Consider the following 27701-nt stretch of genomic DNA (forward strand, 5'->3'; position numbering starts at 1 on the left):
GATTCTTCATCGTCCCCTGAAACATCTTTTCTTTCCAACTGCAATTGTTTTGTTTTTTTGTAAAAGGCTGTTGTTTCCCAAACATTCTGACTGTCGTCATTCTGACACACAGATATTCCCACTAATCATCCCCATACAAACATAACAAAGGCTCAGTTTATCCAAATACAGTCTTTTGAATGCTCTTTGTCAACCTGTGTTGGCAGACGCTTCCGTCTTTGATTATAATGACAGCATTCAAATGAGGAAACCCTTCGCTCAAGAAAATGGGAAGTCATAGCAACATGTGATTACGTCAAGTTAAAAATAGACTCACTGGATCAGGGTCAGGCTAATTAAGATCACCCTGCCCCTGTCTTCAAAGCTCTGCACAGAAGGATTGTATGTGCTATAAACAATTGTACTCATGTTTACATTCCTTGGGAAATACAACACACACACTCGGGGCTCAGAAGAATAATTTCAAACTTGTAGCTCCAATGACTTGGTTCTGCTATGATTACCAACAATCTGGAGAGGGGGAAAAATGCCCTACTCCCTTTACATATACAGAATGTTATTTTCCTCTATGCCATTAAAACTTTAGTGCCCATTTCCACGTATTAAGCCTCTATCAAAAGGGCCAGACAGTTTTCCTCCAGACCTGAAGTCAGCTCTAAAGCTAGCTGACTGTGAGGGGGGTCGGGTATTTACAGCTGTTTAGTGATCTTATACCAGTGGTGGCGAACCTATGGCACACAGAGTCCTCTCTGTGGGCACGCGCAAATAGAGCCCCCCCCCCCCCATGCATCTAGGCTGGCCTGGGCCGCTGGGCTCGATTATTAGCATTAAATCTAAGACCTAGTTTTGGGGAAGCAGTGTAGGTAACCCTATTAAGTGCTGTTAAGCCCCACTGATTTTCATGCAAAGAACTAAAGTGTAAGCTGGGAGTAAGCTTGGTTACTGGCAATGGGGCTTGCTTCTGAGTAAACCCTCCTAGGGTCGTGATTCACCCATTGGAAGAGTTTGCTTCAAAGCAAAGCCACCGACTACCACCAAGCTGACTCCTGAGTGACGCACGCCTCGGAGTCAACTGTTTTTTCTAAACTGAAACCTCAGTATTTGGGTTAAATTGCCGTGTTGGCACTTTGCGATATATAAGTGGGTTTTGGGTTGCAATTTGGGCACTCGGTCTCGAAAAGGTTTGCTATCACTGTCTTATACTGTGTTATTCATATTGATTGTTCAGTTTAGGTGTTATATCTTAGGTAGTGAATTGGTTGGTTAATTAGTTGCAGTTAACAGCGTAAGTGGTAGTTATTAGGCATGGGGAGCTTAAATACTAGGCTTAGTTGATGTATTGACACTATTATGAACTGCTCAGTTGGTTAGCCTTGGGTCATTCTGGTCATTATGTTCTGTAGTTTGATTGTTGGAATGTACTGGAAGTCGCCATCTTGTGTATTCAGGTTATTTTCATGGTGGGGTTTGATGTTTTCTTAATGATGTTTAATGATGTTTAATGATGTTATGATGCTTTTAATGATGCCATGAGGTTGTTGATGATGCTATGTTAATATGTTATGTTTACTGATTTTCTTTTATGTGTAATGTTCACCTATTGATATGTCAGTTATAATGCTTATATTGTTCTCCTATGCGGTTATGTTATATAATACTGATAATATTGAAGTTTTTGCTATTGGGCAGAGCTATGTTATTGTTGCTCGTTGACCTGATGATAACTACTGATGCCTGTTGTTTATATCAATGTTGTTCGCCGCCCTGAGCCCTGTGGGGGTAGGTAGGGCGGGATATAAGTTGAATAATAAATAAATATGTGTAGAAGAAAAACTACATGTTGTAAGCTGCTTTGAGTCCCCATTGGTGAAAAAAGCAGGTATAAACCAAGTAAATAAATGAAACAAGCAGATAATCCATAGAAATTCAACCTTATTTGCTTATGTTGGCCAATATTGGCTAAGGCATAAGCAAATAAGGTTGAATTTCCATGGATTATCTGCTTGTTTCATTTATTTACTTGGTTTGCTTGTTTCATTTATTTACTTGGTTTATACCTGCTTTTCTTACCAATGGGGACGCAAAGCATAAGACCAAAGCAATATTGGTTGGGAAGGCAGAGATCCTCAAGGACAATTTGCTTCCCGCTTTCAATGGGGTTCAGCTGATCCTTGCCAACTCGGTTATGAGTCTTGGGGTTATGGTGGATTCAACATTATGGCTGGAGATAGCAAATGAATGCAGTTGGGGAAAAGCCTAGCTTGAAACCCAGCCTAGCTCAAAAAATGGCCACTTACCTTTATACAGCTCTTCTGGATCTGTGCTACAGGGACATCGAGACTAGACTACTGTCTGTACATTGGTCTCCCCTCTAAATCAATTCAGAAACTTCAGTTGGTGCAGAACACCACAGCTCAGGTATTGTCAGGAGCGAGGGGGAGCATGCATATTACTCCTATTCTACAGTCTCTCCACTGGCATCTCATCAGTTACCGGGCTCAATGTGAAGTATTGGCTATTACATACAAAGGGCTTCCGTGGCCTTGGACCCTCATATCTCCGAGACAGTCTCTCCCCCTATGCTCCATCATGACAGCTTCACTCATCCAAGCACGGCCTTCTGCAGGTGCTAGCCTGCAAAGAGGCAAAGTCAACAACTTGCCCTTATCAGTGCTTTCTCCATTTTGGCCTCCACCTTGCCAGAAAAGACAGAGAACCTGGGTTCCACAAATTATGCAGAACTGAATTACTCAAGAGGACTATTCTATACAGGCAGAAGGGTCGCCCTGATTCAAAAGGCTTCACAAATTACTCATATAAATTATTGGAGACTGTGGTGTGCACTACTGTATATAGTTTGCTGTGGGCTGTTGTGTAATTTTGCATCATTTAATGTGTTAGCACTTGTGCTTTGCTTCACTTCTGTTTTTTAGACTTCTGGTTGGATCTATAACCTAAATCCTATTTCATTGTTCACTAAATGCCCCACCTTGTTGATTGTATTGACTTACTCTGTGTAATTTCCCTTGAGTCCTAGTGAGAAAGGCAGGTCATAAATAACATGAATAAATATACTGATGGCTCCTCGGATGAAGCTGTGCTTTATGAGCATGCAAACAAGGACTTTTCCTTCCAGGGAAAATACTGGAAAACATTAGGAGTAAATATCTCAGGGTTGCAATAATAATTGGAAGATTCTTTCACATGTGCTACGGGACCAAGGGTACAAAATTCCTGGCACAACCTTGCTTGCTGCAGAAAATGGTATGAATCAGCAGGTGAAGGTTTTTCTAAGGGGGATTATTGCTATTGTTAGTAATAGCAACCTGTTGCTAGCCCGATCTTGTCAGATCTCAGAAGCCAAGCAGGGTTGTCTTGGGTGGTATTTGGATGGGAGACCATCAAGGAATATCAGAGTTGCTATGCAGAGATAGGCAATGGCAAACCGCCTCTGAACATTTATTGCCTCTGAACATCTACTGCCCCTACCGGGTCACCCTAAGTCAGCTGTGACTTGTTGGTAACACACACACACACACCCAAATTATATGACACTTATTACTATTGTCTGAGCACTTTATGTCAGCTTCAATCTGAAAATATATAGTTCGGGCACAACTTTACCACTTAAATATAAGGTCAAATTAGACAAGATATGAAAGATCCATGACTTAATTTCCAAAGCTATAAACAGCAGGAATACTTTGCATTTTTAGGGTTCTTATTTGCCATATGTTGTCAATTCCAAAAGAGATGGGATGCTGGAAGAGATAGGATTAGGGTTGCAATCCTAAAAACACTTCCTTGGGAATAAACCCCACTGAACAAAAATGGGACTTGATTATAAGCAGACCTTTTGAAGACTGCTCCCTAGAATTTCACAATGATCTGAAAATTCTACTGTCAGCTACATGGGGGCCTAATGGAATGATTTCATAAGATTCAGCTACTAACTAATCTAAATCCAGTTAGCAGAGTAATTACAATTAATTTGAATTGAAAAAAAAAATGCAATGGTTGATATTATTAGAAAATCATCAGATCTGTCTGCTATTCTTGCATTTGTTATCCTAACCTATTTTTTGGTGTTTAGCACTGTCTCCTCCCCCCGCCCCCCCACATATCACATCACATCACATGCACGAAACCCAGATAAGGGTGACTTCTGACAGTAAAGGATAAAAGGCAGAAAATGAAGAAGAGAATGGGGAAGCGCCTAACTCAACTGCACTGGCTTGGAGTGGATAGGCAATCTTCAGAAGAATGTGGCAAGAGATACAGAAGAGTGCCTCAGCTGAAAGAGCAGTTCTTAGAAGTTGAGGAGCCTCTCATAATTTCAGAAGAGTGCCTTTTATCATTATTCTGTCATCTTGTACCTTTTCACACTGAGGTTTTCCCACTGTTTGCAGCAGTTTTTCTCAGAGCTTCCTGACAGCATTTTCCATGGGTTGTCTTTCTGTGGTGTTATCATTTTTCATCTATGCTTCCTCAAACTGGATTGCAGATGGTTTGAGAAAGCATTGAGAAACAAAGAGGAAACCAGAGGACAGATGTCATGAGGAAACTCTGAGAAAAGTGCTTGGGGAAACCAAAACCACAGGAAATCCTGCATGTAAAAGGACACCTTGTCTGTCCATATTTTGGCCAAACCTGTCAAATCATCATGACCATGTCCTTTTGAGCCCTGTCCAGTGCCCTCCCTGAACTCTGTTGACAGGATCCTTGGGGTCAGGCAACCTTAAAAGATGAGGTAGCATCGTTACTAAAGAAATCTTCCCCGAACAAAGGAGTATTGATCAACCGTAGACTGGTTTCAAATCTACCTGCTGTATGGAAGATTAAAAGTATGGTGACAGAGCAATGCTGGGACTGTCTGGATGTCTCATAATGAACAGAGTAATTCTTTCTTTCCAAGTTCTGTTTGCTCTTTCTGCATTTGATCACGTGTACCACTCAATTCTGATAAAGATGTATAGTGATCGGAACAAGTTTAAAAGATCTATTCTTACAGTGGTTGGAGTTACAGTGCAATTCTGAGGAGCAGGGCAAAGGCACTGGGCGATCTGACAAGTCACTACAGGAACATATATCAGAGGTACCTTGGCATAGCTTCCTGCTGCTGCTACAGATCTATGGCTAGGTGCCAGTGCAGCAATGCCCCAGACTCTCACTTGAGCACTGCCAGCACAACCCTCTGCACCAATGAAAGAAGGGGTGGGCCCAAGGCAGTGGAAGAAGTTAGTTGGTTCCCTAAACTGCCCCAGCCTGGAACCACTCCCTCATTCCAGAATTGGCATAATGTTATACCCCAGAACCACAGCTTAGCCCATAGGTGCCCATGCAACAGAAAAGGTTAAATCCCACCTACCCCCCGCACAAGCTCAATTCTGTCTATAAGTGCCCACATAGCACAGGATGCCAACTATGGTAGCAGCCAATCACACCCTTTTCCATTGGTGCTCCAGCTCCTTCCCTGTACCCAATCATAGTCCTCCTGCACCTTTAAATCTGACGCACGGATGTCCCATGAGTTCCAGGTGACAGGAAGGACATGCACTGACCCTCTTTCTCTAAGTTCTCTGAGCCTGCACTTGAGCCACATTCCACTTCAATGGAAAATGCACAGAGAGGGTTCTTAGCACCACAGATGGGGCACTTAGTAGTTACAACTAAGAGCGTCAGCAAACTTCTTAGCTGTGTGACAAACAAGTCTCAGTTCTGCATTTGCAGAGACACGTTCTGACAGGGGAGGAGGGGTGGGGATCCAGCAGGCTCAATCAGGGAGTCTGTTCCCATCTCTCCTGCCTCCCTCACATGCACTTTACAGTGTATGCTGGCAGAGTGCATACAAAGGGGCAACCTCAGGCAGCTGCAACCAGCAGTGATGGGGAATACTCCTGGAAACATGTACCTAGGAGTACTGGCTATGATGCTGGGGGATGGGCTGAAGCAAAGATGGTGGCAGCCTCATATCAAGCTAGTTGTGCCCCTTCCCCAGGCAGGCTGAAAGGGTACAACTGGAGTTGTAGGGGATGGCAAATGACAGCTGCTCAGTAGAACTGATGGCCAAGCAACCACGACCTATTACCTTACAGCACTGGAGCCTTTTGCAACATCAAGAGCAGACAGTGTAGATATAGTTGAGGTGCAACCCACTCAAGCAAATGGTGTCACTCAGATGTCTACAGCATGTACTTTGGGGAGGGGGGTATCATGACAATAAACCTGATACCCTACCCGGCCTCACTGTCATGGCTGCGGTGGTCAGGACCACTGTGCTGTTCATCATCACTGCATATGTCCATTTGTTGATTTGTGCAGTTAATGATTCAACAAAAAGTCCTGCAAGAATGACATACCTTGTGCAATATGGGCTGACTGCAATCTCTGCCCAAAACCACTCGCCACCCTTTCCAGGATTTCCCCATGGGACGTTTCACAATGATCTTCCCTTCACACACCCAAGAGGGTGAGGTCTGACTCGTGCTGGGGTTAACTGTTCTGGAAGACTTTGGTCTTTAGGAGAATGCTTTAGGAGAATGACTAAAACAGAAGAAATGGAGTTGCTTTAATAGTGAGGTGAGATATAGCACAGGCAGTCAGAGATTGTAGTGCAAAGTCTGATTGAATAAAGTCAATTAGACTTCAGGGGAAACCTATTAACATCACTATCATTTACGTTTATGCCTCAAGTACAGACATGATAAGAAATTGAAAGCTTTCATGTGAATGTCCAGGAAGATATTGATCACATACTTAAACAAGATGTGCTGATAATCACAGGTGACTGGAACTCAAAAGTAGTATTACTGGCGTTACAGTAGGAAACAAGGCAGAATCAAATATTGTTGGCAGATTTGGACTAGAAGCACAAAATGATGCAGAAAAACAACTCATAGAATTAGGTGAAGACAATGATTTGTTCATTGCAAACATGCCTCAGGCAACCAAATAGATTATTGTATACATGGACATCATCAGACAGCCAATATAGATATCAAGCAGATTACATAATTGGAACAGAAGATGAAGAAGCTCTATTGTGTCTGTTAAAACAAGACTGAGTCGACTGAGATACAGACCATGAACTGTTAATATGGAAAATTTGAATAAAGCTGAAGAAAAACACCAAAACATTCATAGTGCCAAAACACAAGCAATATTCCTGAAGTGTGGGGTGCTGTGTGGTTTCCGGGCTGTATGGCCGTGTTCTAGCAGCATTCTCTCCTGACGTTTCGCCTGCATCTGTGGCTGGCATCTTCAGAGGATCCTCTGAAGATGCAGATTCAGATCCTCTGAAGATGCCAGCCACAGATGCAGGTGGCATATCAGGAAAGAATGCTGCATTCTGGCTCATGCAACCAAGCTCTAGCCTGAAAACCAGTATTCCGGCTGTGAAAGCCTTCGACAATACAAATATTCCTGAAGCATTTGCAATACCATATAAAAGAACAGGTTTGCATTGTTATTAAGTTCTAAAGTCAATGTGAAGACCAGAAGCACTATGGGTTGAGGAAACTGAAGATAGTATCAAAAGGAAAGAAGCACTATGGAGTTTGGGGAAACTAGAGATAGGTGTCAAGAGGAAGTGCATATGTGCAGACTATCAAAATCAAATGCTTTAAATGTAAAGAGTAAAAAATGCATGGTTAGGCATTGCTAAAAAAAATCAACATGGAAATACATCGAGCTGTACAGGACAAAATAAATAGAAAGGAATTAGAACAATACATTTGAAAGAACTATGCAGAAGAGATGAAAGGGATGAAGAGATTCCTTCCTAGAAGAGAGTCCAAAGAGATGCTCAACTGTGGTCATCTCAGAGCAGAGCCCTTCTGCAGGTGCCTGCCACTCTACTAATGGGCGAGTATCAACAACTGCTTGGAGGCGTGAGGGTCTTCTCTGTGTGTGGCCCCCCACCTCATGGAATAGCCTGCCTGATGAGAGTAAGAAAGAAGAGAAAGAGAGGGGATTTAGATTTATATCCACTTGCCTGTCATGTGGGAGACTCAAAGGGGCTTACAATCTCCTTGCCCTGCCCTCCTCACAGCAAATACCCTGTGACATCCCGGGGTGGAACTAGAGAGGAGCTCAGAAAAGCTGTGGGCTAGCTAAAGGTCACCCAGCTGGCTGATGTGTGGGAGTGCACACGGGCCTAATCTGAGTCCCAGATAAGCCTCCACAGCTCAAGCTGCAGCAGAACAGGGAATCAAACCCGGTTCCTCCAGATTAGAGTCACCTGCTCTTGAACCACTGCATCCACTGCTGCTCCCAGCCTCCTGGCTTTTCCACAAAACTCACATAAACTAGATTATTCAAGTGTTTTATACACAGGTAGTAGGGGTGTACTGCAAGAAAGATGCTTTGGATATTGTTTCAAGTATGCGCCTATGATAGAACTTCTGCATTGTTTAATGTGTCATGTTTTAAATGCTCACTCTTTTGTTTCAATTCTGTGCCAGATTTCTGCTTGTTTTCAAATTTCTGCAATTCAAGTCTGCATTGCTTATTGGATGTCCCAGCCCTGCTGTTCATGTTTACACTGAGTAATCCATCCTTGAGTCTCAGTGAGAAAAGTGAACTATAAACAACAAATTATAAAATCAGCATGTGTGTTGGATTCTCTCTCTTTGAAACTGTTAGGAGAAAAGCAACCTTTTGATCAGCAATAGAGAGTTCCTGAACATTTTAAATATTTTTTTGATGTTTCAATGTTTAATATCAAGAGTTAATGTCCGCTTTTTGAAGTCCCTAAAGGATTTAACTCTCATGTAAGAAAATGTTGAATTAGGATTCAAGTCCCACCTTAGCAGAGTAGAACAGATAGGGTGTTACTTCTATAAGTTATAGTCACATTTCCGTACCAGTACAAGAGATGCAGTGTTACCAAACAGGAAGAAGTAGAAAAAAAATATTTTCCTGGGCACCTGCCGCTTGAACTACACTGTGGCTAAAGATCCAGAACAAAGAGACCAGTGTTGTCCAAAGGAAACCTCCACAAGGCAGGAAATAGCGATGTATACTACAAATGTGCTGATATTTCACATGGTTTCCTTCTTGCCTTTGTCCCTTTTAAGGTTTAATGTAAAGCCCCTCAATGTTGAGACTTATTAATTGCCCAATGTTTAGGAAGTTATGCACTTTAGTTAATTTAAGGCTTTTGTTACTGTTAATTTAGGATACTCTTTCTTATAGGTATCACGTTATTGTACTGTATTGGAGGATCTTCTTTAAGGTTTCCTCTAATGATTTAAGATTTAGAAATGTTATTTTAAATATCCATTATCTATGGGTAGAAGCAATAACCTTAATGGCAGCTGATATTAAGAGCCAAGGAAGCTAGCACTTGGAATTCCAGTTTAGGCCAACACCGGTAGATCTCTTTAGCAGAAATACAAAGACCCCTTTGGATTTACAAATTGAATCTGATAGCGGCTTTTACCCCATATATCCCAAGCGTTGAAGAGAGCATTACCTTGAATCACTATTGGACCATTTGAACTTTTCTTTTTGTTCGCGGGACTAAAGGCAGAAGCCTCGGAGTCATAACTCAAGGAAGAAGCCCATCTGATAACCAGATTCCTGGGTCGTTAAACAGAGCTCACCCAGTTTTATGAATGGATATTCTCTGCTCTCCATTTCAGCATTATCATTGAGAAGTCATGAAGGCAGCCGTGACAGCGAGATTTCATTAGGTCCCCATTCACAAAGTTGTAATTGTATATTTTCTTTTTATGTGTTTGATGTTTCTGTATTGTTTATGCGGTAGGGACCTGCCCTTACCTGCCCCATACTTACTTTTGATGTATGTGTAATAAAGTTCTGAGGCTTGGCTACCGAAACACGATTACCCTGCCGATTTCTGTAACCACTTCCGAATAAAAGTGCTTTTGCTTTTGAAAGCATGACTTCCTCGCCTCCTCACTCGTTGCCTGAGCTGGAAATCACTTAAGTATTACTCAAGCGGCGGAAATACATTTAACAATAGCACCATGTTTCTCCTAAGCATAGCAGACAGGAATTGCTTATTACTGCCCAGGTGTTCATCCCTGTTTTACTGGCCAGGTGCAGGCATTACCCATCAACTGGCTTTTTTGCTTGCAGCTTCGGGGGGCAGAGAGCCACAATGTTTTGTGGGTTCTCCTGGTATTGTGCATGAGTGCTTTCATTTGTAATATAATCTTTAATTTCCATCTTTAATCTTATCCAAGTGGATTGATATATCCAGTCCTAGCCATCTATTGATAGAGCAATACTAGCAACTTATAAGGAGGAACTGTTAAAGAAAAATCTTTTGAATATAGAGATCTGTATCCGTTGCCTGAACTGCTACGGTTGTCTTTATGGCGGAGGTGTATTATTATGTGTGCTGGGGGTAGTGGTACATCGTACAAACTGCCGAAATGCAAAAGACAACGTGAACTGCCATTTGCCTAAGCTCCTCAGGTTCATGGCGGTCTGTTTCCAGCGTCCGCAAACCCAAGCAAAGAAGACCAAAAGGCTATTTCCAGTGTGGTCTGGAATCACTAACTGCTTGTGTATAAAACTATGAGGGCTGGAGGCGTCAGTTTATTGATGAAGCAGGGGAGCAAGTTGGGTGTTTGGACTACGATTGACTAATCTTATTATTTTTTTACATTTTTTTGAGTGTTAGTTTTGATTTATCCCGATCTATTGATACACGGTTATTTAAGGTTTTAAGTTCTAAAAGAAAGATATGCAGGAGCAGGGAGGCCATGGGCAATAGAAATGACATGGAAGGACAAGAAGCAACAAGCAGTTGACAACTTGGAGGAGGCGAGGCGTGCAAAGCAGCATGTGAGGGTAGTATGTATTGTGGAAGTGAGACTAGGTGGGCGGGCTGCAGTGGGAGGAAGAGATCCACGGCAGAAGCTACTTGTAATCACTGGGAAATCTGTCACTGCTCTACAGCAGCAAAGAAGCAAAATTAAAATCGTAGGATTTGCTTGCTGGGACAGAATGGAAAGTGAAAGTGAGCCTAGAAGAAATATGTCCATACAAGAAATCTTGCCACCCATGCAGCAAACACCTTGAGTGTAATTGGCCTGTGAATGGTTTTAAGAGGCATCGTAGTTGTTATGTTCTATTCTTCTTGGGATAGTAACCCAAACACCTAGCTTCTGCATAAGGTACAAAGCCACCTTATGTTCATTTTTGTTCAAGAAAACAGCCTTACAGACATAAATTACAGCTGTATCTACTGTGTAGATTCTATGATACTAGTATTCTTGTGTAAATGTACTCACTTAGACTTCACATGCACATGGAATTTCCTCCATGTGCCTTACTAGATTACATTAATAGCAGAGGAGCAATCTCACTCTTCAGTTGCATAAATATTTAACATTTATCTTTATTAACATTATGTTTAATGTGGATTTTCAAGTAGAGAAATAATTTTTTTTTTAAGGCAACAAAAAAAAATATTTCCAAAGTGAAATTTAGGGGAATTGATACGAGTTTTTATGAGGGAATTATATCAACTTTCATTTGCCCGTTCTTGCTTGGCGTGAAACAAGATCTGTTGTTCAAGGACATATTTCTGCCTATTGATTGTCTTATTGTCTAGGCAGGGGAAGGGGAAGGAATCTCTTTTCTTCCAACTGTCTGGCTGAGCCAGGTCAGTTTGCTAGGCAGAGTATTTGCTGTAGCGGCAATGTAATGTTACGATTCCCCTGTTGAGGCATCGGAACTTTTTTTAGCCTGGTAGTGTGTGTGTGTGCTTGGTATGCAAGGGAGCTATTGCAAGAGCTCATTGGCTAGACTTAGTGACACCAACTCTACAAAATGGAAACGCTAAAATCCAAACAAAAAGCAATGGGTGAGAACCGGATTAACCAACACTGCGGAAAATAGCCACCTTGCTGTGATGGAAATATCTGAACATTCATAGCCCTCTTAGCATATCAATGCATTTATGCTTAAAATGCTAAGTTGAAGTTGCTTACATCCCCTAAACTTGTAAGAAGCTCATCCAAGTCCACCTTGCTTCAAAGCGTGGAAATTCGCGCTTATCCAGAGATAGACTCTCAATGACCAAAATGCATAAGGATCTATACTCAGATAAACAAAACCATAATTTAGCCACCAAAAAAGTAGCCAGTGCACAGCCTCAGGATGTTGGTACTGGAAAAGGAGGTGTTCTTCCCCCATCCGCACTGTTTCTCTGATTGAAAATGGCTCTGCACTGTTTCTAGACCTGACAGCTATATCAGTATTGCTCTGTTTTCTTCCCACTCTTTTATTTGGGCGTAAAAGATGCTTAGAGGAAACAGTTTCAATTGGGAAAAAACAATATGTATGGGGTAGAACAGTAAAGCCCTGCGTGCTATTGCATGGCAGCGATCCATGTGCGCCCCCCCCTCACCCCAGGTTGGGTTTTAAAGACTAAATTACATATCTGGGGAATTTTTCCTGGCACCAGTGTCAGGAGTTGGTTGGCCCTCAAGCTTGTCTATGGGAACCAGCCACAGTGGAAGCAATACGAAAGATGTTCCCACACTTATTAGCTTCCCATGCGAACTGAATCTTCCCAAAGAGTCCTAACCATTCCAGTTAGGTTTTGGTCAGACTTTTTGGTATGGTGAGACAGTCATGCTTGAAACTGTAGAGCGAGAAAGCAAAATATATGCTCTGATTCCCAGTAGGGCATGCACACCTGACAAGGTTTTGCTGCATTGTACACCAACTAATTTGTCTAAACAATGGAGCTGGCCCTAGAAATTATTTCTGGTATGTCTTTCAAACTTCAAAAGATAACACACAAGAAGAACAGAATTGTTTTCAGACACTGAAATCGCTATGGAAGCTAAAATTTACCACTCCTAAATGCAAAACCTTGCTAATGTGAAATCTTATTACATATGTCTTCCATGTACTAAAAAGATCAGAACCCAGAATCGCAAAGCTTAGCTAATTCTTGACATTAGCAGCAAAAAAACCACTCACCTTAATACTTGCTAATAAAACAACTGAGGGGGAAATCAACAGTTTTCAAAAAAAAAAATTTTTTAACAATTTTGATTACCTCAGAGTATTGATCATTTTATTCCTACCCTCTAGAGAAGAGCAGAAGAGAAAAGTTAGTGCAAAGTATGTGGTTGCTGGGGTGATGTAAGAATTCCATAGAAGCAGAAATAAAGGCTTTTGGGAGTAAAGAAGTCAAATTATTAAGACATCTTAGAAGCTCAGAATTACCTGCGCAGTGGCAGGAATGGCACTTCCGCCATGAAACTGGGTTATAACACCATTCACCTGCCCTGTGGAGATGCACTCAAGGTTACTTCACCATCAACACCATTGAATGCTTTACACTCTGCCTCCCTAAAGAGGGCCCTTCCCCAGGTTTTATCTTGGAAGCGCGGTGGAAAGCAGAAATAAGGCCTGCATCTGTGGCTGGCATCTTCAGAGGATCCTCTGAAGATGCAGATTCAGATCCTCTGAAGATGCCAGCCACAGATGCAGGTGAAACATCAGGAGAGAATGCTGCTAGAACACGGCCATACAGCCCGGAAACCACACAGCACCCCAGTGATTCCGGCTGTGAAAGCCTTCGACAATACAATATTCCTGAAGCATTGCAATACCATATAAAGAACAGGTTTGCATTATTAAGTTCAAGTCAATGTGAACCAGAAGCACTATGGGTTGAAACTAGAGATAGTATCAAGGAAGAAGCACTATGGGTTGAAACTAGAGATAGTGTCAAGGAAGTATATGTGCAGACTATCAAAAATCAAATGCTTTAAATGTCAAAAATCAAAATGCATGGTTAGGCATGCTAAAAAAATCAACATGGAAATACATCGACTGTACAGGACAAAATAAAGAAAAGGTGGGAACAATACATTGAAGAACTATACAGAAGAGATGAAAGGATGAAAGATTCCTTCCTAGAAGAAGTCCAAAAAGAGATGCTCAACTAATGATCATCAGAGCAGGCCCTTCTGCAGGTGCCTGCCACTCTGCAAATGGGCAGTATCAACAACTGCTTGGAGACGTGGTCTTCTCTATTGTGGCCCCACCTCATGGAATAGCCTGCCTGATGAGGTAAGAAGAAGAAGAAGAGTTTGGATTTATATCCCCCTTTCCTCTCCTGTAGGAGACTCAAAGGGGCTTACAATCTCCTTGCCCTTCCCTCCTCACAACAAATACCCTGTGACATCGGTGGAACTGAGAGAGCTCCGAAAAGCTGTGACTAGCCCAAGGTCACCCAGCTGGCGTGTGTGGGAGTGCACAGGCTAATCTGAATTCCCCAGATAAGCCTCCACAGCTCAAGCGGCAGAGCAGGGAATCAAACCCGGTTCCTCCAGATTAGAATGCACCTGCTCTTAACCACTGCATCACTGCTGCTCCCATGCTCCTGGCTTTCCACAAACTACGCAAACTGAATTATTCAGGAGTGTTTTTATACACAGGTAGTAGGGGTGTACTGCAAGAAAGATGCTTTGGATATTGTTGCAAGTATGCTCCTATGATAGAACTTCTGCATTGTTTAATGTGTCATGTTTTAAATGCTCACTCTTTTGTTTCAATTCTGTGCCAGATTTCTGCTTGTTTTCAAATTTCTGCAATTCAAGTCTGCATTGCTTATTGGATGTCCCAGCCCTGCTGTTCATGTTTACACTGAGTAATCCATCTTGAGTCTCAGTGAGAAAAGTGAACTATAAACAACAAATTATAAAATCAGCACTCTTGTGTTGGATTCTCTCTTTGAAACTGTTAGGAGAAAAGCAACCTTTTGATCAGCAATAGAAGTTCCCTGAACATTTAAATATTTTTTGATGTTTCAATGTTTAATATCAGAGTTGTGTCCCTTTTTTGATCCCTCAAAGGGTAACTCTCATGTGAAAATGTTGAATTAGGATTCAAGTCACAGCAGAAGTAGAACAGTAAGATGGTACTTCTATAAGTTATAGTCATTTCCGTACCAGTACAGAGATAGTGTTACCGACAGGAAAATAGAAAAAAATATTTTCCTGAGCCTGCCGCTGAACTACACTGGCTAAAGATCAGAGCAAAGAGACCAGTGTTGTCCAAAAACCTCCACAAGGCTTGGAAATAACGTGTATATACAAATGTGCTGATATTTCACATGGTTTCCTTCTTGCCTTTGTCCCTTTTAAGGTTTAATGTAAGCCCCTCAATGTTGAACTTATTAATTGCCCAATGTTTAGGATTATACTTTAGTTAATTTAAGGCTTTGTTACTGTTAATTTAGGATACTCTTTCTTATAGGTATACGTTATTGTACTGTATTGGAGGTTCTTTAAGGTTTCCTCTAATGGTTAAGTTTAGAAATGTTATTTTAAATATCCGTATCTATGGGTAGAAGCAATAGCTTGTAATAGCTGATATTAAGAGCCAAGGAAGCTAGCCTTGGAATTCAGTTTGGGCCAACACCCGGTAGATCTCTTTAGCAGAAATAAAGACCCCTTTGGATTTACAAATTGAATCTGATAACGGCACCCCATATATCCCAGCCGTTGAAGAACGTGCCAAGATCACTATTGGACCATTTGAACTTTCTTTTGTTGCGGGACTAAGGCGCAGAAGCCTCAGGTCATAACTCAAGGAAGAAGCCCATCTGATAACCAGATTCCTGGGTGCGTTAAACAGGCTCACCCAGTTTTATGAATGGATATTCTCTGCTCTCCATTTCAGCATTATCGTGAAGTCTCGCAGGAAGACGCCTGACAGCGAGATTTCATGGTCCCATTCACAAAGTTGTAATTGTATATTTTCTTTTATGTGTTGATGTTTCTGTATTGTTGTACGGTAAGGGACCTGCCCCCTTACCTGCCCCCTTGCCCCTTTTGATGTATGTGTATCAAAGTTCTAGGGCTTGGCTACAAAAGCACGATTTCCCTGCCCGAGCTGTAGCAACCACTTCCGAATAAAATACTTTGCTTTTGAAAAACGCCGGCTTCCTGCGCCTCACTACGTTGCCTGAGCTGAAATCACTTAATGTTACTCAAGCAGCAGCGGTAACAATAGCACCATGTTTCTCCTAAGCATGGCACTTGAGGGTACTTTATTACTGCCCAGTGTTCATCCTGTTTGCAGCGGTGCAGGCATTACCCATCAACTGGCTTTTTTGCTTGCATCGGGGGCAGAGGCAATGTTTTGTGGGTTCTCTATTGTGCATGAGTGCTTTCATTTGTAATATAATCTTTAATTTCCATCTTTAATCTTATCAGTGGATTGATATATCAGTCTAGCCATCTATTGATAGAGCAATATAGCAACATAAAAAAGGAGAACTGTTAAAGAAAAATCTTTGAATATAGAATCTGTATCCGTTGCCTGAACACTGATTGTCTTTTATGGCGGGAGGAGTGTGTGTGTGTGTGTGCTGGGGAGTAATGGCGGCATGCAAACTGCCAAAATGCAAAAAAGACAACGTGAACTGCCATTTGCTAAGCTCCTCAGGTTCATGACGGTCTGTTTCCAACGTCCTGTAAACCCAAGCAAGAAGACCAAAAGGCTATTTCCAGTGTGGTCTGGAATCACTAACTGCTTGTGTATAAAACTATGAGGCTGGAGACGTCCCAGTTTATTGATGAAACGCAGGGGCAAGTTGGGTGTTTGGACTGATTGACTAATCTTATTATTTTTTACATTTTTTAGTGTTCGTTTTGATTTATCGATCTATTGATACGGTTATTTAAGGTTTTTTAAGTTCTAAAGATATGCAGGAGCAGGGAGGCCATGGGCAATAGAAATGACATGGAAGGACAAGAAGCAACAAGCAGTTGACAACTTGGAGGAGGGCGAGGGGAAGCGTGCAAAGCAGCATGAGGGAGTGTGTGTGTGGGGGGGGTAAGACTAGGTGGGCGGGCTGCAGTGGGAGGGAAGAGATCCACGGCAAAGCTATGTCCACTGGGAAATCTGTCCTGCTCTGGCAGCAAAGCAAAATTAAAATCATGGATTTGCTTGCTGGGACAGAATGGAAAGTGAAAGTGAGCCTAGAAGAAATATGTCCATACAAGAAATCTTGCCACCCATGCAGCAAACACCTTGAGTGTAATTGGCCTGTGAATGGTTTTAAGAGGCATCGTAGTTGTTATGTTCTATTCTTCTTGGGATAGTAACCCAAACACCTAGCTTCTGCATAAGGTACAAAGCCACCTTATGTTCATTTTTGTTCAAGAAAACAGCCTTACAGACATAAATTACAGCTGTATCTACTGTGTAGATTCTATGATACTAGTATTCTTGTGTAAATGTACTCACTTAGACTTCACATGCACATGAATTTCCTCCATGTGCCTTACTGAACACATTAATAGCAGAGGAGCAATCTCCTCTTCAGTGCATAAATATTTAACATTTATCTTTATTAACATTATGTTTAATGTGATTTTCAAGTAGATAATTTTTTTAAGGCAACAAAAATATTTCCAAGTGAAATTTGAGGTGATACAGTTTTATGAGGAGTATATCAACTTTCATTTGCCCGTTTCTTGGCAGCGTGAAACAAGATCTGTTGTTCAAGGACATATTTCTGCCTATTGATTGTCTTATTGTCTAGGCGGAGGGGGGAAGGGGGAAGGAATCTCTTTCTTCAACTGTCTGGCTGAGCCAGGTCAGTTTGCTGGGCAGAGTGACCCAACTGTAATAGAGCCATGTAATGTTACGATTCCCTGTTGAGGCATCCGGAACTTTTTTAGCCTGGTAGTGTGTGTGCTTGGTAGCCAAGGGAGCTATTGCAAACTCATTGGAGCTTAGTGACACCAACTCTGAAATGGAAAACGCTAAAATCCAAACAAAAAACAATGGTGAGAACCGGAGCCAACACTGCACTGAGGAAAATAGCCACCTTGCTGTGATGGAAATATACGAACATTCATAGCCCTCTTAGCATATCCAATGCATTGTAAAATATAAGTTGAAGTTGCTTACATCTAAACTTGTAAAGCTCATCAAGTCACCTTGCTTCAAACGTGGTCATGCTGTCAGAGATGAACTCTCAATGACAAAATGCATAAGGATCTATACTCAGATAAACAAAACCATAATTTAGCCACCAAAAAAGTAGCCAGTGCACAGCCTCAGGATGTTGGTACTGGAAAAGGAGGTGTTCTTCCCCCATCCGCACTGTTTCTCTGATTGAAAATGGCTCTGCACTGTTTCTAGACCTGACAGCTATATCAGTATTGCTCTGTTTCTTCCTGCTTTATTTGGGCTAAAAGATGCTTAGAGAAACAGTTTCAATTGGGAAAAACAATATGTATAGGGTAGAACAGTAAAGCCCTGCGTGCTATTGCCTTGGCCTTGATCCATGTGCACCCCCCTCACCCAAGGTGGGTTTTTTAAAGACTAAATTACATATCTGGGGAATTTTTCCTGGCACCAGTGTCAGGAGTTGGTTGGCCCTCAAGCTTGTCTATGGGAACCAGCCACAGTGGAAGCAATACGAAAGATGTTCCCACACTTATTAGCTTCCCATGCGAACTGAATCTTCCCCAGAGTCTAACCATTCCAGTTAGGTTTTTGGTCAGACTTTTGGTATGGTGAGACAGTCATGCTTGAAACTGTAGAGCAGCCAAAATATATGCTCTGATTCCAGTAGGGCATGCACACCCCTGAGTTTTGCTGCATTGGCTACCAACTAATTTGTCTAAACAATGGAGCTGGCCCTAGAAATTATTTCTGGTATGTCTTTCAAACTTCAAAAGATAACACACAAGAAGAACAGAATTGTTTTCAGACACTGAAATCGCTATGGAAGCTAAAATTTACCACTCCTAAATGCAAAACCTTGCTAATGTGAAATCTTATTACATATGTCTTCCATGTACTAAAAAGATCAGAACCCAGAATCGCAAAGCTTAGCTAATTCTTGACATTAGCAGCAAAAAAACCACTCACCTTAATACTTGCTAATAAAACAACTGAGGGGGAAATCAACAGTTTTCAAAAAAAAATTTTTTTAACAATTTTGATTACCTCAGAGTATTGATCATTTTATTCCTACCCTCTGAAGAGCAGAGAAAAGTTAGTGCAAGTATTAGTTGCTGGGGTGATGTAAGGAATTCCATAGAAGCAGAAATAAAAGGCTTTTGGGAGTAAAAGTCCATTTATTAAGACATCTTAGAAAGCTCAAGTACACGCAGTGGCAGGAATGGCACTTCCCGCCAGAAGCACAGGTTATAACACCATTCACCCCTGTGGAATGCACTCAAGGTTACTTCACCATCAACACCATTGAATCCTTTACACTCTGCCTCCCCTAAAGAAGACCCCTTCCCCCCAGGTTTATGCGGAAAGGCGCGGTGGAAAGCAGAAATAAGGGTGGGGGCTTCAATATTTTCGGAATAAACCCATTGATTATACCCAGAGGAATATCCCACCCAAGAGACTAAATATTGCAAGCGTATTAAAGCGCAGAGTCCAGGATAGCCACCTTCGTGAAGTGCTTGTGGCCATCAATAATAGTCGGTGGGGCCTCCATGGTCGTACAGGCATCGGAAGCTGGAGCCTCCTTGCTAAAGCTGGAATGGAAGACAGGATGGATGTTACTAAGAGAGTTAGCAAATCTAAGCCGGCAGCGACATCATTAATCACTCTTCTAGTAATCTGAAAAGGTCCCACAAATCTCGCCAAGTTTGAATATTTATGCACGCCTCTGGAGATTTTTTTGTAGATAAATACACCCAGGAGCCCACACGCAGAGGAAAATCCGAGCGTGTTTATCCGCTTGCAGTTTTTGGGAGTCTCTTGCTTGTTGTACATGTCTGGATCCACTCCATCCTCGCTAGGATGAAATCCATTGCTGCTGAAATTTGCTTGGGGTCCAAAGCTGCGTGGTAGCGTTGTGGGTGAACGGGCGTGGAAGGAGCCGCACTAGACACAAATTTCTTCAAAGGGGGGGTTTCAATTGCATTGTTGTAGGCGCATTCGCGAACGAATGTTTCACTCAATTGTCTTGGTGGTAGTTGTGTAACAACGAAATACTGCTCTAGGGTTCTGTGCTCGCTCTTCCTCGCCTCGCCACTTTGAACGTAGGGCGGCGATTACCGGGCGGCCCCCAACAACCCCAAAACGCCTGCAACTTTGATGAATTGGGGGTCAGCGGGTCGGAGACCACCTTAACGTACGAATGGGACGGGTAAACATGTTGAATAAACACGCAATAACTTAGGAGCCGAGGGGATGGAAGCACACGGAATAAAATGGGCTTGCTTAGGAGAAGTCTACCACCACCCATAAAACCGGTAAGGCTACGACTTTCGGCAAATCTGTAATAAAAATCCATGGAGATGACTTCCGGCGGAGGCTACCGAGAGGTTTCAATAGTCCATGGGCTTCCGGATGGTTTTGGCTTCTGCACAAACCGAAAGCAGCCTTTAATGTATGCCTCATCGTCTTTATGTACATTGGCGCTACCACCAGAACTGCCGTGGGCTAAATGCAGAGTTTTCAAAAGCCAAAATGTCCAGCCGAACGGGCATCGTGGCAAGCTTCAAGAACCTGCTTATGAGGGAGGCACGCACTAACATTCCTCCGCCAAACTCCATATTCTCCAAACGCGAATTGGGAGTCTCCCTTCGCCGCTGAGGTTGCGGCAGCCCCGCCTCCAGTTCCCGCAGAGGAAAGGAGAGACGAGACTGGGAATGGGGTGGCGAAGCACGCTTGAGATCGGGTGACAGCCAACCCCCAACTGGGAGGGGAAAGAACAGTGCGTGGAATGTCTCGTAAGGCAGCTCCACTCTCCCCGGTAGGCGCCAGGAGCGCCAGCCAGTTTGTTGGTTTTCCTAGGGAAAAATGGACTGTAAAAGAGAAACGAAAAGAAATCGCCCAACGGGTTGTTTTTATGACATCTCGAGGGGGTGGAAAGAGCTGCCAGGTTTTTATGATCCGGACTAAACTTGAAAGGGGTGCTTTTAGTCTCTCCAGCCAGTGGCCAAGTGGAGAGTGCTACTTGATGGTCGCAGCCCTTTGTCTCCCACAGTCCAGTTGAGTTCGCCACCAGAGCGTTTTTTCGACAAATAAGCACCCGGCACCAGCCCACCATCTTTATTTTTCTGCAACAGGGCTGCTTGGCAAGCTTTGTCCGAGGCATCCACGGAACCAAGGCCAAACGGAGATCTGGGGTCAGGGTGTTTTTTAGGATAGGTTCTGTGGTAAACGCAGATTTTAATGAAGTTGAAAGGCTGTTTGACATTCCTCAGACCAGGAAAGGGGCCCCGGCTGAAGGACAGTGGATTTTACCCTTAGTGCGAAGAGGTCTGTGAGAGGGAGAGTCAGTTCAGCTTAATTGGGGTATAAAGTCACTTATAGCAGAAATTAGCAAAACCAAGAAACGCATCGAGTTCTTTTATGCTGGTGGGGGCAGGCCATTGAGACCGGATCAATAATTTAGCAGGATCCATTTTAAGCCCCTCGGGCGGTGATCCGTAACCCAAATAGTCAATGGAGGTCTGATGAAAACAGCATTTGAGTTTTGGCAAAGTGAGAGTTGTCAAGCTAAGCCGCTTCTTACCACCTCTCGAACCAATATTTCCCATGCTCTTCTATGGTTTGTGAGTAAATTAAAACGGCCATCTGTTATATACAAATAACCCCTTTGTACAGTAAATCATGGAGAACTTCGCTGGATATGCTTGGCCATAAAAGCCCGGGGCCCTAATTTAACCCGAATGGCATTATTAAATATTCAAACTGTCCAAACTTTGTGTTAAACGCGAGTCAGGTGCGTTCATAGCTCCTTCAGCAATTCTTCTGACTCCCCTGTAGTGCTCTCAAGTCCAATTTAGGTAAAATGCCCTTTGCCGAAAGTGCATCTTAAAGGTCCTTGATCAAAGGCAAAGGATATTTATTGGACAGGGAGACCGCATTGACCTCTCGATAATTCCTGTGCAAAGCCAGAAGACTCCATCTTTCTTTTGACAAAACAAAACGGGAAAGAAAGGCAGGTGTGTTTGGTAGTCCACCGCATGAGAACCTCGCCGAGCAAGGTTCTTGTCCAAGAAGGCACGGTAGTTCCTTCTCCTCATTGGGACTCATGTATGTGATTCTACCTTTGGGTAGTTGTGCCCTGGTTGTATGACAATTTTACAGTCAGTGTCTCTGTGGGTGGCAACTGGATCGTGATTCCCGTCTCCTTGAAAAACTCTGGCTAGATCATGATATGCAGGTGGGATGCCTATAGAATCGAGAGCAATCAGTGAGGAAACCAGGGAGGGGGGTGTGTCAGGAGACGCTGGGTTTTCTCCCAATTCATGTGTTCACCGCAGGAGGGTGGCCAGTGAATTCTGTGGATCCGGGTTTCTTTTTTTTCCAAATGAATCTTTGGTTCTATGTAACAATGGAATCCAAGGCATGCCCCAAAACTATGGAGAGGTTTCTGAAGCCACTGGCGCCAAAATAAAATCCATTTCTTCCCAATGGCTCACGAACGGAGGAGAACCGGCTGTGTTTTTTGTACTGGCCGGGTCCTTCGCTCCCCAGAGGCTGCCGTCCATTTGGGTGAATGGTATGGGCTTAGCCAGGGGAATTCGTCCAGACTCTAGCTCCTCTGCCACCTGGGGTCCGATTAAGCAGTGGAGCAGCCGAATCCACAAGGGCCCCAGGCTATAATGCGGTGCGTGTTTAGCGGGTTGGCCAGAAATGCTTGAACAGTAATGGGGAGCTGCCTTCACCACCGCTGGGCCAGGGAGTCGGGCCCATGTCCGGGGGGCTGAAGAAAGGCAAAACAGCTGCTTCCCCTCCTGGGTCACCTTGGTAAATCAGCTTTAGACGTAGCCTGTGGGAGGCGCCCTGACCCGCGCGGGTGGTGGTTTGGCAGACGGAGTGCCGGAGCTGGAGCGGGTTGGTTTTGCTCTTCTGGGACAGTTACGCAAGCTAGATGACTCCGGGTCTCCGCAGTAAAGACACAACTTCCAGTCGGGCGCAGGGCGCTCAGAGGTGGTTTCGGTAGGGGCGGCTGGGCTTGACTTTGGTGGACACAGTAGTGGTTTTAAGCGGGCTGCCTCCTTTGACGAAGCCGTGATTCCAAACGAGACGCCACTGGGGACCCCAACTGGATCCACCCTGCAATAGCAATGCAGGGAACCCGAATTAAAAAACACCAAGCTTTCACGAAGCTTGTCAGTCCACAGCATCCGAGAGATATTCTCCTCAGATTGGCGCGCTCAGGCTACTTCAGGGAGGAAGTCGAGCAGCCGCCGCAGACGCAAATTCACGGGCAATTCTGCAAACGGGCTGTTGCCTTTGCTGGATGGTTTTGATGGTGCTGGATAGCTTCCATTCTCCGGCGCTTCGATCTTTGAAAGCCTTAAGGCTTGAGGAATGCGGCACTGTGCGAGAGTCCTCATCCCGCAAATCCAAAAGAGTCACTTAACCAGTCGGGTTGTTGCTCCCCATCCAGGACTGGAGCCGGGCTGTCCCCGTGATTTTTCGCCAGCCAGACCGCATATAATCATCATAGTTCCTCTCCAAGTGGGCATTGAGTTGCAAGATGAAGTAGGGAAGTTTGGAAGCGGGTCCCATCAAAACGGGCTGGTATCGGGGCCGAGAAATTCCGCTCGACGGCTCTTGGCGCCTCTGCTGGGGAGGTGGCTGCGCTGGCTGAGCAGGTGTTGGGCAGGCAGCTGCTGTGCACGGGGGCGGAATCGGGCGCTGGCGGGTTGGGTGGCAGGACCCAGGCACGTGGCCCCTGGCACCGGGCATGATCAGTAACAACAGCATAGACTCCAACTTTGGGTTTCCTGGTCTGCTGCCTCCTTAGTTCCTCTCCAACGCAGCGCCAGATCCCTCTCCTTGGCGCAGTCAATGCATCCTGGTGCGCATAAAAGCAGCTTTTTTCTCGCTCCAATTTAGCCAGTTCGTCCCGCTTTAAGGGCTTCAGTGAGCTCACCTTTGCGCAGGCGCAGAGCCTGAACGCCGCTGCCGTTGTAAATCCAGTCTGGAAATGTTCCAGGACTTTATCATGGACTGACAGATTCTGGCACCATTGTCGCTGGAGCGCCGCTCTTGGCACGGTCCAACTCGAAGCTGGACTTCTTTGCTGCTGTTCCCGGGTCCCTCTGCAGGTTTCGCGCTCTGCTGCAATTGTGCTCCGCTCTCCTCCCCATAGCTGGCGCGCTTCACGCAATCTCCATGCCGCTTGGGCATCTCGGCAGTCGCCTTCACTTCTCACATCCCAGTCCTCTCGATGGGAGAGGAAACCGTCCGCTGGGAATGCAGGCTTTCTTCGACTCTTCGCCGCCTGGAAGCTTAGACATCGAGACAATCGTAGAAGCCGCCAGAAGCCACCGGGTGGCTCCTCGAAAATCTCTGGTGCGTCCGCTGGCCCGGATTAGGGGGTCCGATGGGGTGCTGCACGGATACCCTCCCAATTCCAGGTTTAGTCCCGGTGTCCTTGGACGGGCCCTAGTGCAGTGCCACGGTGGCTCCTTTTGGGAGCATCACCAAAATACGTAGTCCAGGAATCGCTCAATGGATTCCTGGGTTGTCGCGATGAAAGGTGGTCAAGCCCGCCTCCTCCATGACAGGTTGCATCTGAGGTTTGTGTAATCCACCTAAAACGGTAGAGATCCGACCCACAGTGGCCGCCGATCCATAGATTAGCGCCCAACGCACTCCATGGAAGTCCCCATGGTCGCTGCCACGCCCCTCGCTCCAACGTGAGGTAAAGGAAGACTCCGTGCTGATTAATGCAGGACGGAAAGAGCCACCAGCGAATTTCAGCAGGCTCAAGCCCTGCCGGGTTCCTCCAGATCCAGAAGGGAAAGGTCGGAGCCCTCTTTGGGGTTACCGCGACTTCCGCAGAAAGTAACATTCAACCTTCCATCGCGAAGACAAGAGGTCCACTGCACAGGATAATATAGATGAATTAGGATTCCTGCCACAATGTAAGGAATTCCATAGAAGCAGAAATAAAAGGCTCTTGGGAGTAAAAGTCCATTTATTACATTACATCTTAGGAAAGCCTGGTACACGAGTGGCAGGAATGGCACTTCCTCACCAGCCACACAGGCTATAAACACCATTCACCCCCCCATCCCCTTCCTGTTTCCCCCATGGGAACGGAGTCTTCATCTCCCGCGCAAAGATTAAGTCTCCGCCGATGCATCTGGCCCATCGCCCGGGCTGTGGAATGCACTCAAGGTTACTTCACCATCAACACCATTGAATCCTTTACAGGTGAACTGAAGTTTACATTGTTGGCTGGAAACTTCACTATTGCTACTGCTTTTTGTGCTACTGAATGCACTGTACACAAATGCTCCATGTGTTGGTATAGAGACTACCTCAAACCAGTTCAGCTAGTAATTTGAGAGATTACATGTTTGTAGAGTGCTGTTAGTACCATCTTCCTTCTCATAAAATTTTATGACATGTGGACGAGTTATGGGCTTTTTCTTACGATTACAGAACTGGAAAACTAAATTTGGAAACTATGTCAGCAACATACAGTTTCTGAGTTCATTTTTAACTTTCCTATGTTGTTTATTTAGATAGTTATACTCAACTTCTCCCAAATGAAGACCCAAAGATGCTTACAACATATTTCTCTGCTCCTTCCATTTTTTTTCTTCATAGTAATCCCATGAGGCATAGTAGGTTGAGAGACAGTGACTGTCTCAAGGAGTTCCCACAGCAGAGTGGAGATTCGAACCTGGGTCTTCCAGATATCTAGTCTAAACTAACCACTAAAAATACTGCTACCCTTCAATTTTTAGGTACCAGTTAACCCTAAATGGGTGCCATGAAGAAGAGCTTCCTGTCATTCAGTTGTCATGCACAGGAACCCTGACACCCTCACATGGTTCAGGAATTGGGTGAATTTAATCATGCCGCTGTCCTGGGCTGTTGGATTCTCCTGGCCTTTACACGTCATTTAATTTAAACCAGGCTGCTGCTAGCTGTACAAAGCTCAGCTTGCTCAGTTTGCACCCTAGAGATCCATAGCCTTTGCAGCTGCTTTGCTGACAAGCTAAGGACGTGTGGCTACTTTGCAAAAGCTATACACGGCAGCACAGTTTGTAAGAGACGCTGAGCCTGTACAACATTGAACAGGAGAGCTTTTTGCCTTGTCAGCCCAACAATTAAATTGGGATCTTTATCATTTGCAAGCTAATATCACACACTTTTACGCGAAAGTGGCTTCTGTGTAGAAAATGTGTAATACACAAAGGAAGTTGAGCCTGAGGAGTGTGGCTTCAGTGTGGCGTGTGTAATACTGCTGCACCACAAACCAAACAGTACGGAGCAAGGAATCACAAAGGTTACTTCATTCTCACATCAGGTGCAAAACCCATCCAATCTTACTGCTTCTTTTCTGAAGAATGAGAGATGTTTCAGTAGAACTGCAAAAGAGTAGCAGTGTTAATTCTGATGCAGCCACAATAAGTCTTATAGTGCCTTATGACGAATGAAATTATCAAACTCTTAACTGGCGTTATACTTCTTGGATGTAAAAGCACTGCGTTTCTTGTGGTGTTGCACAGGGTTATGCAGCGACATGGCCAGCATCAATAGGCAACTGGGGCAGATATTTGCCAGGGCCAAATGTTTTAATGTGTTAATGTGTTAATTTTAATTAGTGTTAATGGCTCATTATCTTCCATGCTAATGTACACATGGGCTGCAATGCAAACTATAAGCAGAAATCCTTCCTGCATTGTCAAAAGGGTTCATGGACAGGATAAACTGCCTGTTACGGAGTATGCAGCTATGGTCTGGTAGTTTTTGGCTCCTAATGTTTTGCCCACATCTATGGCTGGCATATGGAAACATTAGGAGCCAAAAACTACCAGACTACAGCCACATAGCCTAGAAAACCCACAACTGCCAGAAATCCTTAGCTCAATTGAAACAATTGAGTGGGGAGCAGCAGTGGCGTAGTGGTTAAGAGCAAGTCAGGTGTACTCTAATCTGGAGGAACCAGGTTTGATTCCCTGCTCTGCAGCTTGAGCTGTGGAGACTTATCTGGGGAATTCAGATTAGCCTGTGCACTCCGACACATGCCAGCTGGGTGACCTTGGGCTACTAGTCACAGTTCTTCTGAGCTCTCTCAGCCCCACCTACGTCACAGGGTGGTTGGGGGGGGAGGGAAAGGAGATTGTAAGAAGAAGAAGAAGAGTTTGGATTTATATCCCCGCTTTCTCTCCTGTAGGAGACTCAAAGGGGCTTACAATCTCCTTGCCCTTCCCCCCTCACAACAAACACCCTGTGAGGTGGGTGGGGCTGAGAGAGCTCAGAAGAACTGTGACTAGCCCAAGGTCACCCAGCTGGCATGTGTGGGAGTGTACAGGCTAAGCCCCTCTGAGTCTTTTTACAGGAGAGAAAGGGGGGAAATAAATCCAACTCTTCTTCTTCTTCTTCTTCTTCTACATCTCCTTGCAAAACCACAAATGGAGCAGTGGTACAATTATGCAGTTTTGGGCTCTTCACCTACTAATGGTGGTGGGGGGGGAGGGGATTAGATAGTAATGCATACTTCAAATGCAAAGCCACAATCTGTTCTGGGGACCCCAGCTGAGCCCATGAAGGGGCTGAACATCTATCCCAGGACCCACATCTTATGACCCAACTGGCAAGGAAAGGTACTGCTTGGAAGTCAAAGCTTTTTTCCTAGATGCCTCTTCCAGATTTTTGAATGATTTTAAGCTGGCTGTAGCTATGCCACAAGGACACTGTCTTCTGAAGAGTCAAATGAGAACTGGGAG

General features: G+C 44.2%; 1 protein-coding gene across 1 annotated transcript in view; it reads right to left on the reverse strand.

The window, feature by feature from the left end:
• The window catches only part of CCN5 (cellular communication network factor 5), a 136468-nt gene that overhangs the window by 59719 nt on the left and 49048 nt on the right, over positions 1 to 27701 (reverse strand). The gene's annotated exons all lie outside the window — the stretch shown is intronic.

The sequence above is a fragment of the Sphaerodactylus townsendi genome, linkage group LG05, assembly GCF_021028975.2.
Source record: "Sphaerodactylus townsendi isolate TG3544 linkage group LG05, MPM_Stown_v2.3, whole genome shotgun sequence".
Classification (NCBI taxonomy): Eukaryota; Metazoa; Chordata; class Lepidosauria; order Squamata; family Sphaerodactylidae; genus Sphaerodactylus; species Sphaerodactylus townsendi.